Consider the following 13,547-nt stretch of genomic DNA (forward strand, 5'->3'; position numbering starts at 1 on the left):
AAACATTTCAACCATGACGTTAAATTGGAGAAGGTGGACAGGAATTTCAAAACAATTTTTCAAAATCATGAGTGTACAGTACAGAATTGATGTTGAGAAAGTGTTCCCACTCAGAAAAGCTTTGAGAGTAAGAGTGGAGAATTCAAATAATTACAAAAGAAGAAAATGTGGTGCAAGAAATAAACTTCACACAACGAGGTTTTAGATGTGGAATTTTTTTGATGGATCTGTGGTTTAGCCTTTTTCAGTGAAGGGCATTAAAATATTATTTTATAGGGTACATTACGGAATTACAGTGGGAGAAATCAGGGAAATGGCACAAAATCAGAAAGCATATTCGGAGAATCGTGTTGACCCAAAGGGTTGAATGACCTCCTCTGTACATAAACAAATCTGTGATTCAAAATTAATCATTGAATTTCCACACAGTCAGTCAAGAACACGGCACTAATATCTTATATTCAATCTGGTTGCTCAACTATGCTGTGATTAATTATTTGAGGGAATCATTGACTAAATTGAATTATCAAGCACATCACTGTTTCCAGATGCAATTAGTTTTATTAAAAAAACTTCAAAGATAAATTCTCCGTACCAGAATTTCGATTTTGTCGAAGCACGAGGAAGAATCTGGGGAACAGATTTATAACTTTGAGGTTAACAGAAAGGAAAAAGAAAATAGACACGAACTGGTTTCCCTGGCAAAATCCCTGTTCTATATTCGGCAGAGTTGAATTTGTGCATTTTTTTCTAATTGATGAGAAAGAGAGTATTTGCTGATGGGAAACTTAAGAAGACACTATACTGTGATCCGAAGAGCCACGAGATTCATCAGCAACTGAATGCTACCTCTCAATGTGTTCATCTGACAAGTTTACAAACATTAACATTATAGATTCCCGATGAGGGGAAATAGGCCATTCGTCTTAACATGTTCACACCAACTTACTGCACAGCATTCATACGGGAGTCACACCTCTACCCCCCAACAGTGCACTTCCCATGACCAGCCAATATAAATCTGAACACTGTGGGCAATCCACTTCACCAGCACACATTTGCACTGTAGGAGGAAATACGTGCACGCAAGTGGGGATTGTGAAAATTCCAGACAGACTGTCACCCAACGCCGAGGTTGAATCCAGATCATTGTCGATGTAAGGCAGCAGTGCAAACCACCGTGACAGCTTATTGGTATAAAATTGCAATGGGATATAGACAGTGAGTTTGTGTTCCATTTAACAGACTGTGGCAAGATTAAGAGTCAGTGACACAGCCATAAATTCAATTGTTTCCAAAATTTGTATGTTTTTCTTGAAACCAATTTTTTGATTATTTGATGTTTGCAAAAAGCAGCCCGCCTTGGAAGTGAATTGATTCAAATTTAAGGAAATTTCTCACCGTTATCCAGGGCCTCCTTCTTTCGTTTAAGGTAAGGATCGTGGATGTTACTGGTGGAGAGTCAGAGTAAACTCATATTATTTTCGGGTGAGCTGCATCCCTATCACTCTCGCTTTCATCCTCATAGGTCTCACAGTAAAATCTATAACCGCTGTCTGTTAATACATTTCCGTTTTTCATGGGAACACTTTGATTTTTCACGTAGTCCTAATTCTCATTAATGTTCTCTGCCTCCAGATATTCAGTGTTAGTTGGACAGGGACATGGGAGAGGTAGTGAGCTCCTCTCTGACAATGGTGGATAGATCTCCACTATTCCTTGAAATCCCTAATTTTGTCGGTTCTCTGCCCTGATCACCTGTAATCGCACGCATGTGCACTCCATTCCCACATCCGGGAGGCAGATTAGATACGAATCCAGTCCATCTCATTTGAGTTCGTTGATATGGATCCGTTTCTTTTGATTCATGTAACATTTGGCCATTCTAATTTTGTGATTGAGTCACTTATTGTTGTCAGGGCATGAGCAGAAGCGGTCAAATTTAAAGTGCCCCAGCTCAGTCAACTTTAAGCCACATGTACAAATGTGTTTATCACCAGCATGTTCACTCTGTGGAAACGGGTTCAGGTGACTATCTGACCTCATGGAGCAATAGGTGGTTTAAACTGAAGGAGACCGTTCAGCTGCTCCGAGAGTCGGACGGAATTCATTCTTTGTCCAACCTGCTGAGTCACCTGGAAGTGCATACTGTGGAGAGATCCTTTCTATGCATAGACTGCAGGAAGTACTACATATGCTGCCGGGTACTGAATTGTCATCAACGTGTGCACGCTGAGAAGAGACCTGTCAAATGCTCAGACAGTGGGAAGTCCTTTAGAAAGACTGTGTAGCTGAAGTCCTACCAACGTGTTCACACTGACGAGAGATTTTCACAATGCTCTTACTCTGGGAATCACGATAAAAGTTACTGGGGACTGTTTTGTCATTAACGTGTTCACACTGGTGAGAAACCTTGCAAGTGTCTCGTCTGTGCAAAGTGTTATTCAAGTTCTGTGGAACTAATATCCCATCAACATGTTAAATGTTACACACAACGTGGCATGTCATTGTAAGGATGTGTTCACAGAGTAAATGAAGAGTCCGTACGGCTTCATCAAATTTGGTAGAATTCTTTGAGGAGTCAAAGAGCAAGTGAGACAAAGCAGAGCCAGTGGATGCGACTTGTTTGCATCTTCAAAAGGCAATTGACAAGATGCATTTTGGGAAGGTGTTAAATAAGAATGCATTGTGTTATGGGTAAGGTAGTGGCATGGATTGAAGAGTGGCTGAGTGGCCGAAAACATAGAGTTGGGATAGCCGGTTTTTTTCAGGATGGCAGGTGGAGTTCATCAGGTGTCTGTGTTGAAACCATAATTTTTCATAATATGCATGAATGATCTTTTCAAAGGAATAGAGGGCGTTATTATTACGTTTTCAGATGATATAGTGATAGAGGGCAGGTGAGTCTCATTTAGAAGCGGGAAGGTTGCAGAATGACTTAGACAATCTTGGAGAGTGTATAAAGATTTGGCAGGTGGAATACTGTATGAAGCATGGTGTGGTCAGAAGTATTGGGCAAAAGAGTAGAGACATAACCTATTTTCTGAAATGGAAAAGGCTTCTGAAATGGGACATGCAAAAGCATTTGGGAGATCTAGTTCAGTATTCTCTTAATGTTGACGTGTAGGTTATTTCAGAGATGATGTGAGGTACACTTGCTCAATCGCGATAATCGAAAGAGATTCAACAAGGTCATTACAAGCAAAACACTATGTAGTGACTTTTAGAGATGAAAATATTTATTTTTGTGTCGAATCGCAGTAGATGAGAGAGATGCTAAATTTCTGACTCGCAGGTTTTACTGTCGATGTTTGAGAACTCAAATTGATGTTTTAAAAACAGTTAACAATTCTGAAGAGGAAGTGTTGGAGATCTTCGAAAATAAATTTTGGATATATATTTCTGGGATCAGATTGAGTGTATACCGCGACTCTCCGAGTGGCTGTGAAGAAAATATGGGGACCTTTCAGTCATAATTTTATTAACTTTAACCACAGGTGAAGTGCCAAATACCTGTGGATTACCAAATGTTGTGCATTTATTTAAGAAATCATGCACCTAGAAACCTGTGAACATTTGAGTTTTGAGTCTGGCTTTGGTGGTGGGTAAATTATTGGAAGCGATTCTGAAAGATAGGACTTGTATGCATTCTGGGTTAAAGAAGAATTAGTTATATTCAGCATGGTTTTGAGTGAGGGAAATTGTGTCTCGCAAACACGATTGTGTTTATGAGAAAATAACTGAGAAGATTGATGAGGGCAGAGCAATAGACATTGTTCACTTGGACATTGGTAATTCCTTTAACATGGTTCCACATGGTCGATTTATTCTTACAGTTAGGTCACATATGAATCAGGGTGAACTTCCCATTTTGATATAAAATTTTTCTGATAGCATGAGACAGACACAGAATGAAGGATTGTTCGCAACAGTCAATGTCAGGGATTGGTGCTGGGTCCACTTCTGTTTCTCATTTATATATAAGCTATTTAAATGAAAATATGTAAAGCATGGGAAGTAATTTTTTAACTTCCAGCAAAACAGGTGGCAGAGTCTATTGTGAAGAAAGTTATCTGAGATTACAAAGATCAATATGTGACTCGACGAAGCATTAGCAGGCTGTGTTTAATTAGGATAAATGAGAAAATCAATACTTAGACAATTTATAGTGTGTGTTTAGGTAATATTGTAGAATAGAAGACAAAGGGGTTCCTGAGCATAATTATTTGAAGTTTGCATGACATGTAGATCGGGTGGTAAAGGAGATGGTTATCGTGCTCATTCCGTTATGTATAGGAGTTGGGACGTCATCTTTTGGGAGCACATGACGTTCGTGAGGCATTATCAGGAGTAGTGTGCGCAGTCGTGATTTAGGAAGAATACTGTTAAGCTGGGGAAGGTGAAGTAAAGATATGACAGGATTTTGTTAGGAATGGGGTTTTGTTTTTGAAGGACAAGCTGGAAAGTCTGGGATTCGTTTTCAGTGGAGTGTAGGAGATTGAGTGGTGACCTTATAGCAGTTTATAAAGTCTTAAACGGTATAGTTAACGTGAATGGCAGGTTCATTTTTACTTTGGATGAGGGATTTCAAAATTAGTGAACATTTTTTAAGGTGAGAGGAGGAAGATTTAAAAAGACATAAGAGAATTTTTTTAAAACGGCTACTTTATAAAGACAGTGTTTTGTGTGTGGAATTAACTTCCCGAGGGTGTGGTGGATGCGAGTACGGTTACAGCATTTGAACATTAGTTGAGTAATAGAAAAAGATTTCATATGGCGTTTATTAAGGTACTTGAATAAAATGTTTTCGTAGTGATAAGGACAAAGCAAAGACAGTTGGGACTAATTGAATTTGCGATTCTGGTTGGCATAGATTCGTTGGGTGGTAGGGTCTCTTTCAATGTTGCATAACTGCATAGCTCTATCTGAGCCTGCCTGCAATGAATCAGATTATACGAAGAGTCTGCACTCCTGTGCAGAAAATTGGCAATGATAAAATTGGCTGAATTTCTTCTTTCTGTGCAATACTGAATTTAAGCCAGGTTTCAGCAATCTCTGTTCGCCATAGTGTGTGTCAATGACTGGGATTGATGGGAAAGTCTCTCCGCGAATATTTGTGCATCTGTGTTGCCTGTCAGTGTGAAAGAAAATGAGCGAATGGAGCAGGAATAGAGCTGAGAAAGATGGGGTGTTGGGTTTGGAAATTGATTTTGTTCTTCACACACCAACACACTGCAAACCTCAGCGCATTGTTCCTCTAATTGCTTCTCTTCACACATTTGATCCATCCTATCCCAAACACCTCTTCCTTACAAAATTTCCAAAGATGTTTATTATTTCCGACATACTACGTTTATTTCTCAGAATATTCAACAGTTTGAGAACTGAATCGAAAAAAAGAGACAGAGCATTCAGTCCAAAAGCTTTGAAAATGATTCTGCATATTCTTGACCCATCATGAAGTGATGCAGTCTGTGTGGTGAAGTTTATCACAGATTGCCATTCATAAAGGTGTTATAGGATTTTCATCCAATGATATCTGATCTCCATGCTGACATATGTGTCAAGTATTTTTTCATATCACCTTTAAAGGTATATAAACATAGGATATTGAAACAGGAGTAGATTGTTGTTGTGTTTGATCCTGCTGCAATGTTTACTTTGATCAAATCTGGTCATTGCATTCAGTAGTCTGTTATTACTGTAGACCCGTAGTGTTTGATCCCTTCAGAAAACAGAAGTATATTTTCTTCATGGAAACATTCCGTGGTTTGACTTTCACACCTTTCTGTGGCAGAACATTCCACAGGGTCACCAGTCTGAGCGAACTAAATGGCCTGCCCGATATCTTAAAACTGTGAACCCCACACCTCTGTGTCTGGACTCCGTGATCATGAGGGAATCCTTCCTACATTGAACATGCTAATTCTGTTAGAATTATATGAGTTGCTGTGACGTCCTACTTCTTTCTTCTGAAGATCAGTGGATTTCATTCGAACCAATTCGAATTGTTCTCAAGGTTCAGTCCTGCCATCTGAAGAATCGCTCTGTTAAATATTGGTTCTGCATTCTCCACAAGCCAAACGTGCAAATGGCAGTCCACGTACGGCCTCACGAAGACACTGTACAATTTCAACAAGACATCCCTGTTCCTGAACTCTAGTCCTCTTGCTACAAAGTCCAAAATGCCATTTGCCTCCATTAGCTCCTGCTACACCTGCCTGCTTACCTTCATTAATTTGCGTACACAGACACCAGGAGTAGTTTCTCATTTCCCTTTCGTAGATCCATGCTGACTGACTCTGTCCAATCCTATGATTGGTTTACAGTTTTAGGCTAACTGGTCTATAATTCCATGTTTCATATCTACCTTTTATTTTTAGAAAAAGTAGTCACATCAGCTATTTTCCAATCCAATGAAAATTGTTCCAGATTCTACAGAATCTTGAAACTTGAGATTACTCTATTTAGGTTCAAGCTCCTTGTTTTATATTACTAACTCTTGGGCCACTTTGTAAAGTATGCTTCGGTGGGGAGTAGCAATCCTGTGATATCTTTGCTTGTAATCCTATTAACTTCCCCAACACGATTCTCTAACAAATACTGATGTTTTGTTTCAGTTCTCCCTCTAATATGCTCCACAGCAATTTAGGGATATTATTTGACATCCTTTGTGATGACAGAACTAAATACAGTATATAGTTGATTGATCGGCCATGACTTGAACCCACATTATAACTTCCCCTGTTTCTGATTGTAAGGGATTTTTTCCATTAGTATTTTATTTTTTGTCTTCATCTAATGTCAGGAGAATCTACAATTAGCTTGTATTTCACTGGCTTACTTGCATACGTCATTTTCCCTCTTAATCACTCCCTTAATCGTGCTGAAATCTGAAATTCACTCAGTCTTCAGGTATTTTGTTCTTTTTAGACACTTTCTATGACTCTCCCTTGGATCAAGTGCAATCCCTAATCTCCCTTCCTCGACATGGTAGAGTCGCCTTTCCCGTTATATTTTGTTACAGATAGGAAAGACGAACTGCTGCAATTCCTCCAAGGGATCATAGATGTTTATCATGCAGTTTAGTTATGTTCCCCAATTTATTGTAACCTTCTCCTCCTTGTACCACCGTGACTTCCTGTATTCAGATTTTATCACCTCGACTCAGAATCAACTCTGTCCATCTCCATCTTAATGACTATTTCGATCATTGCATTTTTCAAGCTCGCACAAGGGTGTTCACACAGCTAGATTGGCAATTATTCCCTCCTTATTACACAAATAAAATTATGTAATTAAAGTTGGACTAGCCCCAGAGACTATAGGACCACTACCTCACTTTTCAGAGAGAGAAACGACTGATGGTGCTTTACCCTCAAGGTCACTGAGCCTTAAGCAAGGGATCAGGTTAGGAAGGTGAGAACTTCAGGGCGACATTAGCTGACACGGGGACAGAATGCGTGGTGTTCGTGGTATTCTGAATCACAAAGCAACCGTCCACCCAATTCAGCTAAATGATTTCTAAACAATATGCATTACTGCGCGGAAGAGGCTGTTGGGAAGCAGGAAGTGCTGAAAGTTAAGAGATGCTGAAATACTAGTCATGACAGATTTGGCGTGCTTTTTTCATGGGGTGTCGGGGCTAAGCGGTGTGTGGTGCTGAATTTAAGCGCCAGTCTCTATTGAGTTGTTGCTGCCGATATCACAACTCCACTGTTGTCAGCACTTGTATACGAAAGGGCTACGCATGTTCTGATGGTTTTGATTTGAGGATTTCTGATTGTTGATCTCTTGGTCGTGGACATGGGAGCTTCATTTCCTTACAGGATCCCAGCTCTCCATTCCACTTCCACTGTGGGCAGCCTCACTCTTTCACTGATGTTTCTCTTTCCGAGGGAAAAGTCTCTTCACTTCACTGCAAGTAGCCGAGACAAGTCGATCAGTGTAGGCGAATGTACGATGCATGATTTCCCTTTTAAAGTTGCAGGTTCCACTCCAAATGTGCATTAAAATTGCCACTTGCTGGGGGAGATTGGAAGTGACGGTTCCATTCCAAATGTTGCTGAAAGGAAATTAACTGATTCAGTAGGTTCTGATGGAAACCTCAGCGAAATCTCCCTGAATGTCTAACAATTCACATGGATAATGATGTTCTTGTGTGTGCATGCGCGTTGACGCAACAAACAGCTTATTCTCGGCAACTGGCATGGGGGTGGGGTTGGGCAGGGTTGTGAGTTTTCAGTGCTGGATGGAAGTGATCTGCAGGAATGAGGCAGTCAATCATTCCAAGATCAGTTAGAGCTGATTGGCCGAGTATAACTTTCCCATGTTCTGTTTCAGAAACAAAGATAGAATTTGCCTGAAAATATCGGCTGGTCCGGCAGAATCTTGAAAATGGCAAGCAGATTTAACATTACAGGGCCAGTGACGCTTCTTTTTTCATGTCCATCTCCCTCTGCCTTTCCGCACTCTCCCTTTCAATTGACTATGTCCTGACGTCCACCTTTATCCTGAGCTTCTCTTTCATTATTTCCTCTCCGGCCATTTTGACAGTTACAAGATTTGTTTCAGCCATATCCCATCTCAACATTTTTTTCAGTTCTATCGGGAGGTCCTCGAACTGAATATAAAACTCTGTTTCTGGGTTAATGGTGCTGGAAGAGCACAGCAGTTCAGGCCGCATCCAAGGAGCAGCGAAATCGATGTTTCAGGCAAAAGCTCTTCATCAGGAATAAAGGCAGTGAGCCTGAAGCATGGAGAGATAAGCGAGAGGAGGGTGGGGGTGGGTAGAAAGTAGCATAGAGTACAATGGGTGAGTGGGGGAGGGAATGAAGGTGATAGATCAGTGAGGAGAGGGTGCAGTAGATAGGAGGTAAAGGAGATAGGCAGGTAGGACAAGTGCGGACAAGTCATGGGGACAGTGCTATGAAGGAAGGTTGGAACTAGGGTGAGGTGGGGGAAGGGGAAACGAGGAAATTGTTGAAGTCCACATGGATGCCCTGGGCTTGAAGTGTTCCGAGGCAGAAGATGAGGCGTTCTTCCTCCAGGCGTCTGGTGGTGAGGGAGCGGCGGTGAAGGAGGCCCAGGGCCTCCATGTCCTCGGCAGAGTGGGAGGGGGAGTTGAAATTTTGGGCCACGGGGCAGGGTGGTTGATTGGTGCGAGTGTCCCAGAGATGTTCCCTAAAGCTCTCTGCTAGGAGCCACCCAGTCTCCCCAATGTAGAGGAGACCGTATCGGGAGCAACGGATACAATAAATTATATTAGTGGATGTGCAAGTAAAACTTTGATGGATGTGGAAGGCTCCTTAAGTGCCTTGGATAAAGGTGAGGGAGGAGGTGTGGGTGCAGGTTTTACAGTTCCTGCGGTGGCAGGGGAAACTGCCAGGATGGGAGGGTGGGTTGTAGGAGGGGCGTGGACCTGACTAGGTAGTCACGGAGGGAACGGTCTTTGCGGGAGGCGGAAAGGGGTGGGGAGGGAAATATATCCCTGTTGGTAGGGTCTTTTTTAGAGGTGCCGGAAATGTCGGCGGATGATTTGGTTTATGTGGAGGTTGGTAGGGTGGAAGTTGAGCCCCAGGGGCGTTCCGTCCTGAGGGCGGAGGTGCGGGATTTGGATGAGATGCGTTGGAGGGCATTTTCAACCGCGTGGGAAGGGATATTGTGGTCTCTACAGAAGGAGGCCATCTGGTGTGTTCTTTGGTGGACCTGGTCCTCCTGGGAGCAGATACGGCAGAGGCGGAGGAATTGGGAATAGGGGATCGCATTTTTAGAACATAGAACATAGAACATAGAACATAGAACAATACAGCACAGAACAGGCCCTTCGGCCCACGATGTTGTGCCGAACTTCTATCCTAGATTAAGCACCCATCCATGTACCTATCCAAATGCCGCTTAAAGGTCGCCAATGATTCTGACTCTACCACTCCCACGGGCAGCGCATTCCATGCCCCCACCACTCTCTGGGTAAAGAACCCACCCCTGACATCTCCCCTATACCTTCCACCCTTCACCTTAAATTTATGTCCCCTTGTAACACTCTGTTGTACCCCGGTAAAAAGTTTCTGACTGTCTACTCTATCTATTCCTCTGATCATCTTATAAACCTCTATCAAGTCACCCCTCATCCTTCGCCGTTCCAACGAGAAAAGGCCGAGAACTCTCAACCTATCCTCGTACGACCTACTCTCCATTCCAGGCAACATCCTGGTAAATCTTCTCTGCACCCTCTCCAAAGCTTCCACATCTTTCCTAAAGTGAGGCGACCAGAACTGCACACAGTACTCCAACTGTGGCCTAACCAAAGTCCTGTACAGCTGCAACATCACTTCACGACACTTGAATTCAATCCCTCTGCTAATGAACGATAATACTCCATAGGCCTTCTTACAAACTCTATCCACCTGAGTGGCAACCTTCAAAGATCTATGTACATAGACCCCAATATCCCTCTGTTCCTCGACCTGACCAAGAACCCTACCATTAACCCTGTATTCCGCATTCTTATTTGTTCTTCCAAAATGGACAACCTCACACTTGGCAGGGTTGAACTCCACCTGCCACTCCTCAGCCCAGCTCTGCATCATATCTAAGTCCCTCTGCAGCCGACAACAGCCCTCCTCACTGTCCACAACTCCACCTATCTTTGTATCATCTGCAAATTTACTGACCCACCCTTCGACTCCCTCATCTAAGTCATTAATAAAACTTACAAACAGCAGAGGACCCAGAACTGATCCCTGCGGAACTCCACTTGTAACTGGGCTCCATGCTGAATATTTACCATCTACCACCACTCTCTGACTTCGACCGGTTAGCCAGTTTTCGATCCAATTGGCCAAATTTCCCTCTATCCCATGCCTCCTGACTTTCCACATAAGCCTACCATGGGGAACCTTATCAAATGCCTTACTAAAATCCATGTACACTACATCCACTGCTCTACCCTCATCCACATGCTTGGTCACCTCCTCGAAGAATTCAATAAGACTTGTAAGGCAAGACCTACCCTTCACAAATCCGTGCTGGCTGTCCCTAATCAAGCAGTGTCTTTCCAGATACTCGTAAATCCTATCCCTCAGTACCCTTTGCATTACTTTGCCTACCACCGAAGAAAGACGAACTGGCCTGTAATTCCCGGGGTTATCCCTATTCCCTATTTGCAAGAGGTATGGTGGGAAGAGGTGTAATCCAGGTAGCTGTGGGAGTCGGTAGGTTTGTAAAAAATGTCAGTGTTAAGTCGATCGTCATTAATGGAGATGGAGACGTCCAGGAAGGGGAGGGAGGTGTCAGAGATGGTCCAGGAAAATTTAAGGTCAGGGTTGAATTTGTTGGTGAAGTTGATGAATTGCTCAACCTCCTCGCGGGAGCACGAGGTGGTGCAAATGCAGTCATCAATGTTGCGGAGGAAGAGGTCGGGAGTAGTGCCGGTGTAATTACATTAGGTCAACTCCGCTACGTATCGAAAAAAGTGACAGGCATAGTCTGGGCCCATAAGTGTGCCCATGGCTACCCCTTTGGTTTGAAGGAAGTGGGAGGATTCAAAAGAGAAATTGTTAAGGGTGAGGACCAGTTCGGCTAAACGAATGAGAGTGTCGGTGGAAGGGTACTGTTGTGGACGTTTGGAGAGGAAGGAAAGGAGGGCTTGGAGGCCCTGGTCATGGCGGATGAATGTGTAGAGGGATTGGATATCCATGGTGAAGATGAGGCGTTGGAGGCCGGGGAAACGGAAGTCTTGGAGGAGGTGGAGGGGGCGGGTGGTTTCCCGAACATATGTGGGGAGTTCCTGGAGTAGGGGTGGAGATGAGTTCAGTGGGGCTGGCCACCCTTTATCCGATGGTTGGATGGTGAGGTTGGGATTGGAGCAGAGGGATTGGCTGGCTGCGTGTTGAATGGGAGAGAGGTTGTCTCGTTACATTACTGGTGGCCAGAGGCCAGAAGGTGAGGCCTTTCAGTCCGTCTAGTATGCTCCGACATGCGATCATGGCAGATGTGGGTCTCAACACCATTATACAGCATTCTTCCTGCAATGCTTACTCTATCTGATTTTAGGTGTGTTTCAACGTGGGTCTGAACCCGGCCTCCTCCTTGTATATTGGCAGCTTGTTGCAATGTTTCTGTGTGTGACCGAATTTGGTATGATGCCAGTGCGGCAAGCACGATCTCCCGTGAGCAAGACAATCACCGCTTGTGTTGGGGTGTGGGGTTGGGGTCAAGTCACTGGCCCCGCTGTGTTTCTGTGGGGGTGCGGTTATCATGTTCACCTCCAACATGAAGTATCCCTGCTTCCAATTGTCCTATTCAAAGAATGAAAGGCCTGTTTCTGAACATGGGTCGATCTTATTGCTTGCTGGTCTTGCATGTAAACTTTCCTTTTATTGTCTCAGCCCATTCCTGCCGTTGTGGTGAAAGGGAATAGAGATTCAATTAATTGTTGTGTACGATGTTCTTCATCATCTATTCTTCCTTGTTATGAATATGCATGGATGTTTCCCCCACGGACAGGAAATATTTTTAGAAGTGCAGTCGGCGAGCCCGGATTCTTTCTGTAGAGAAGAAGTATCAGCTTCTGCGAAAGTGGCCGTGTTCAGATTAGGGCAGAAACATTGTTGTTCCTTCCTTATGGACGACAGACTTCCGGATTCTTGTGGATGGGGATTTCTTGTAGTCTCTTCAGCAAAACGTGAATTGAATTTAGTCGCCCATCATTACTTTAATAGCGAAAAGGAACACAATTGCAAATAATTGCTGCATGAATTCCTTTTTTTTTCAAATTTGTCTCTGCAGCGATTCTGAATATGCACTAATGTCTGTAGTACTTGTGGCTATCCTGCTTACGAGGGAAGGTACGAGCTCCATTTCGCCTCAGTGCCTCAGAGAAAATTTTCGCAGCCAAAATTCGCATCGGATACGGGACATCCCCGGTTCAAAACGAGGCAGAAACATCCTTGTTCCATTTATACAGACGGTGGCCTTTTGGGTTGATGTGAACAGAGCATCCGTGTTTGATATTCTCATCAGCAAAACTGTCTTGGAATTTGCTCGCTCATATCTGATGCCGTGGTGCAAAGGAATATAATTAATTCGGATTAATTACTGTGAGAAACTTTGTTAGGTTTTATTTTCCTCAGGGAAAGACGATTGGAGATGATGAAGGGTTTAAGCCAGAATCGTCGATTCTCCTGCTGCACCGACCTGCTCTACTTTTCCAAAATCACTTTCTCTGCTAATTTTCTGTCCTCCCTGTTCCTAAATAGAAGTCAAATTGTACACCTTGGATGGCCGTGCTGTGTAAGGGCAGTTACCGGGCATTGATCACTTCTGTACCAGTCATACGCATTTGTTTTACATGCGAAAGTGGCCTGGTTCAATGTCAAGGGGAACTCTCATTTGCTGGGGTCACAACGAACACTGGATTCTGAGGTGTGGTCTCTGTCAACTTTATCCAAATCTAGAGTGTGAAATGCCTGATATGGACGTTGTCTGCCGTTTCAAAACCTTTGTGAAACAAAACGAGAAAACCTTAATCATGATTTGCAGCAATT

The sequence above is a fragment of the Chiloscyllium punctatum genome, chromosome 14 (genome assembly GCF_047496795.1).
Source record: "Chiloscyllium punctatum isolate Juve2018m chromosome 14, sChiPun1.3, whole genome shotgun sequence".
Taxonomy (NCBI): domain Eukaryota; kingdom Metazoa; phylum Chordata; class Chondrichthyes; order Orectolobiformes; family Hemiscylliidae; genus Chiloscyllium; species Chiloscyllium punctatum.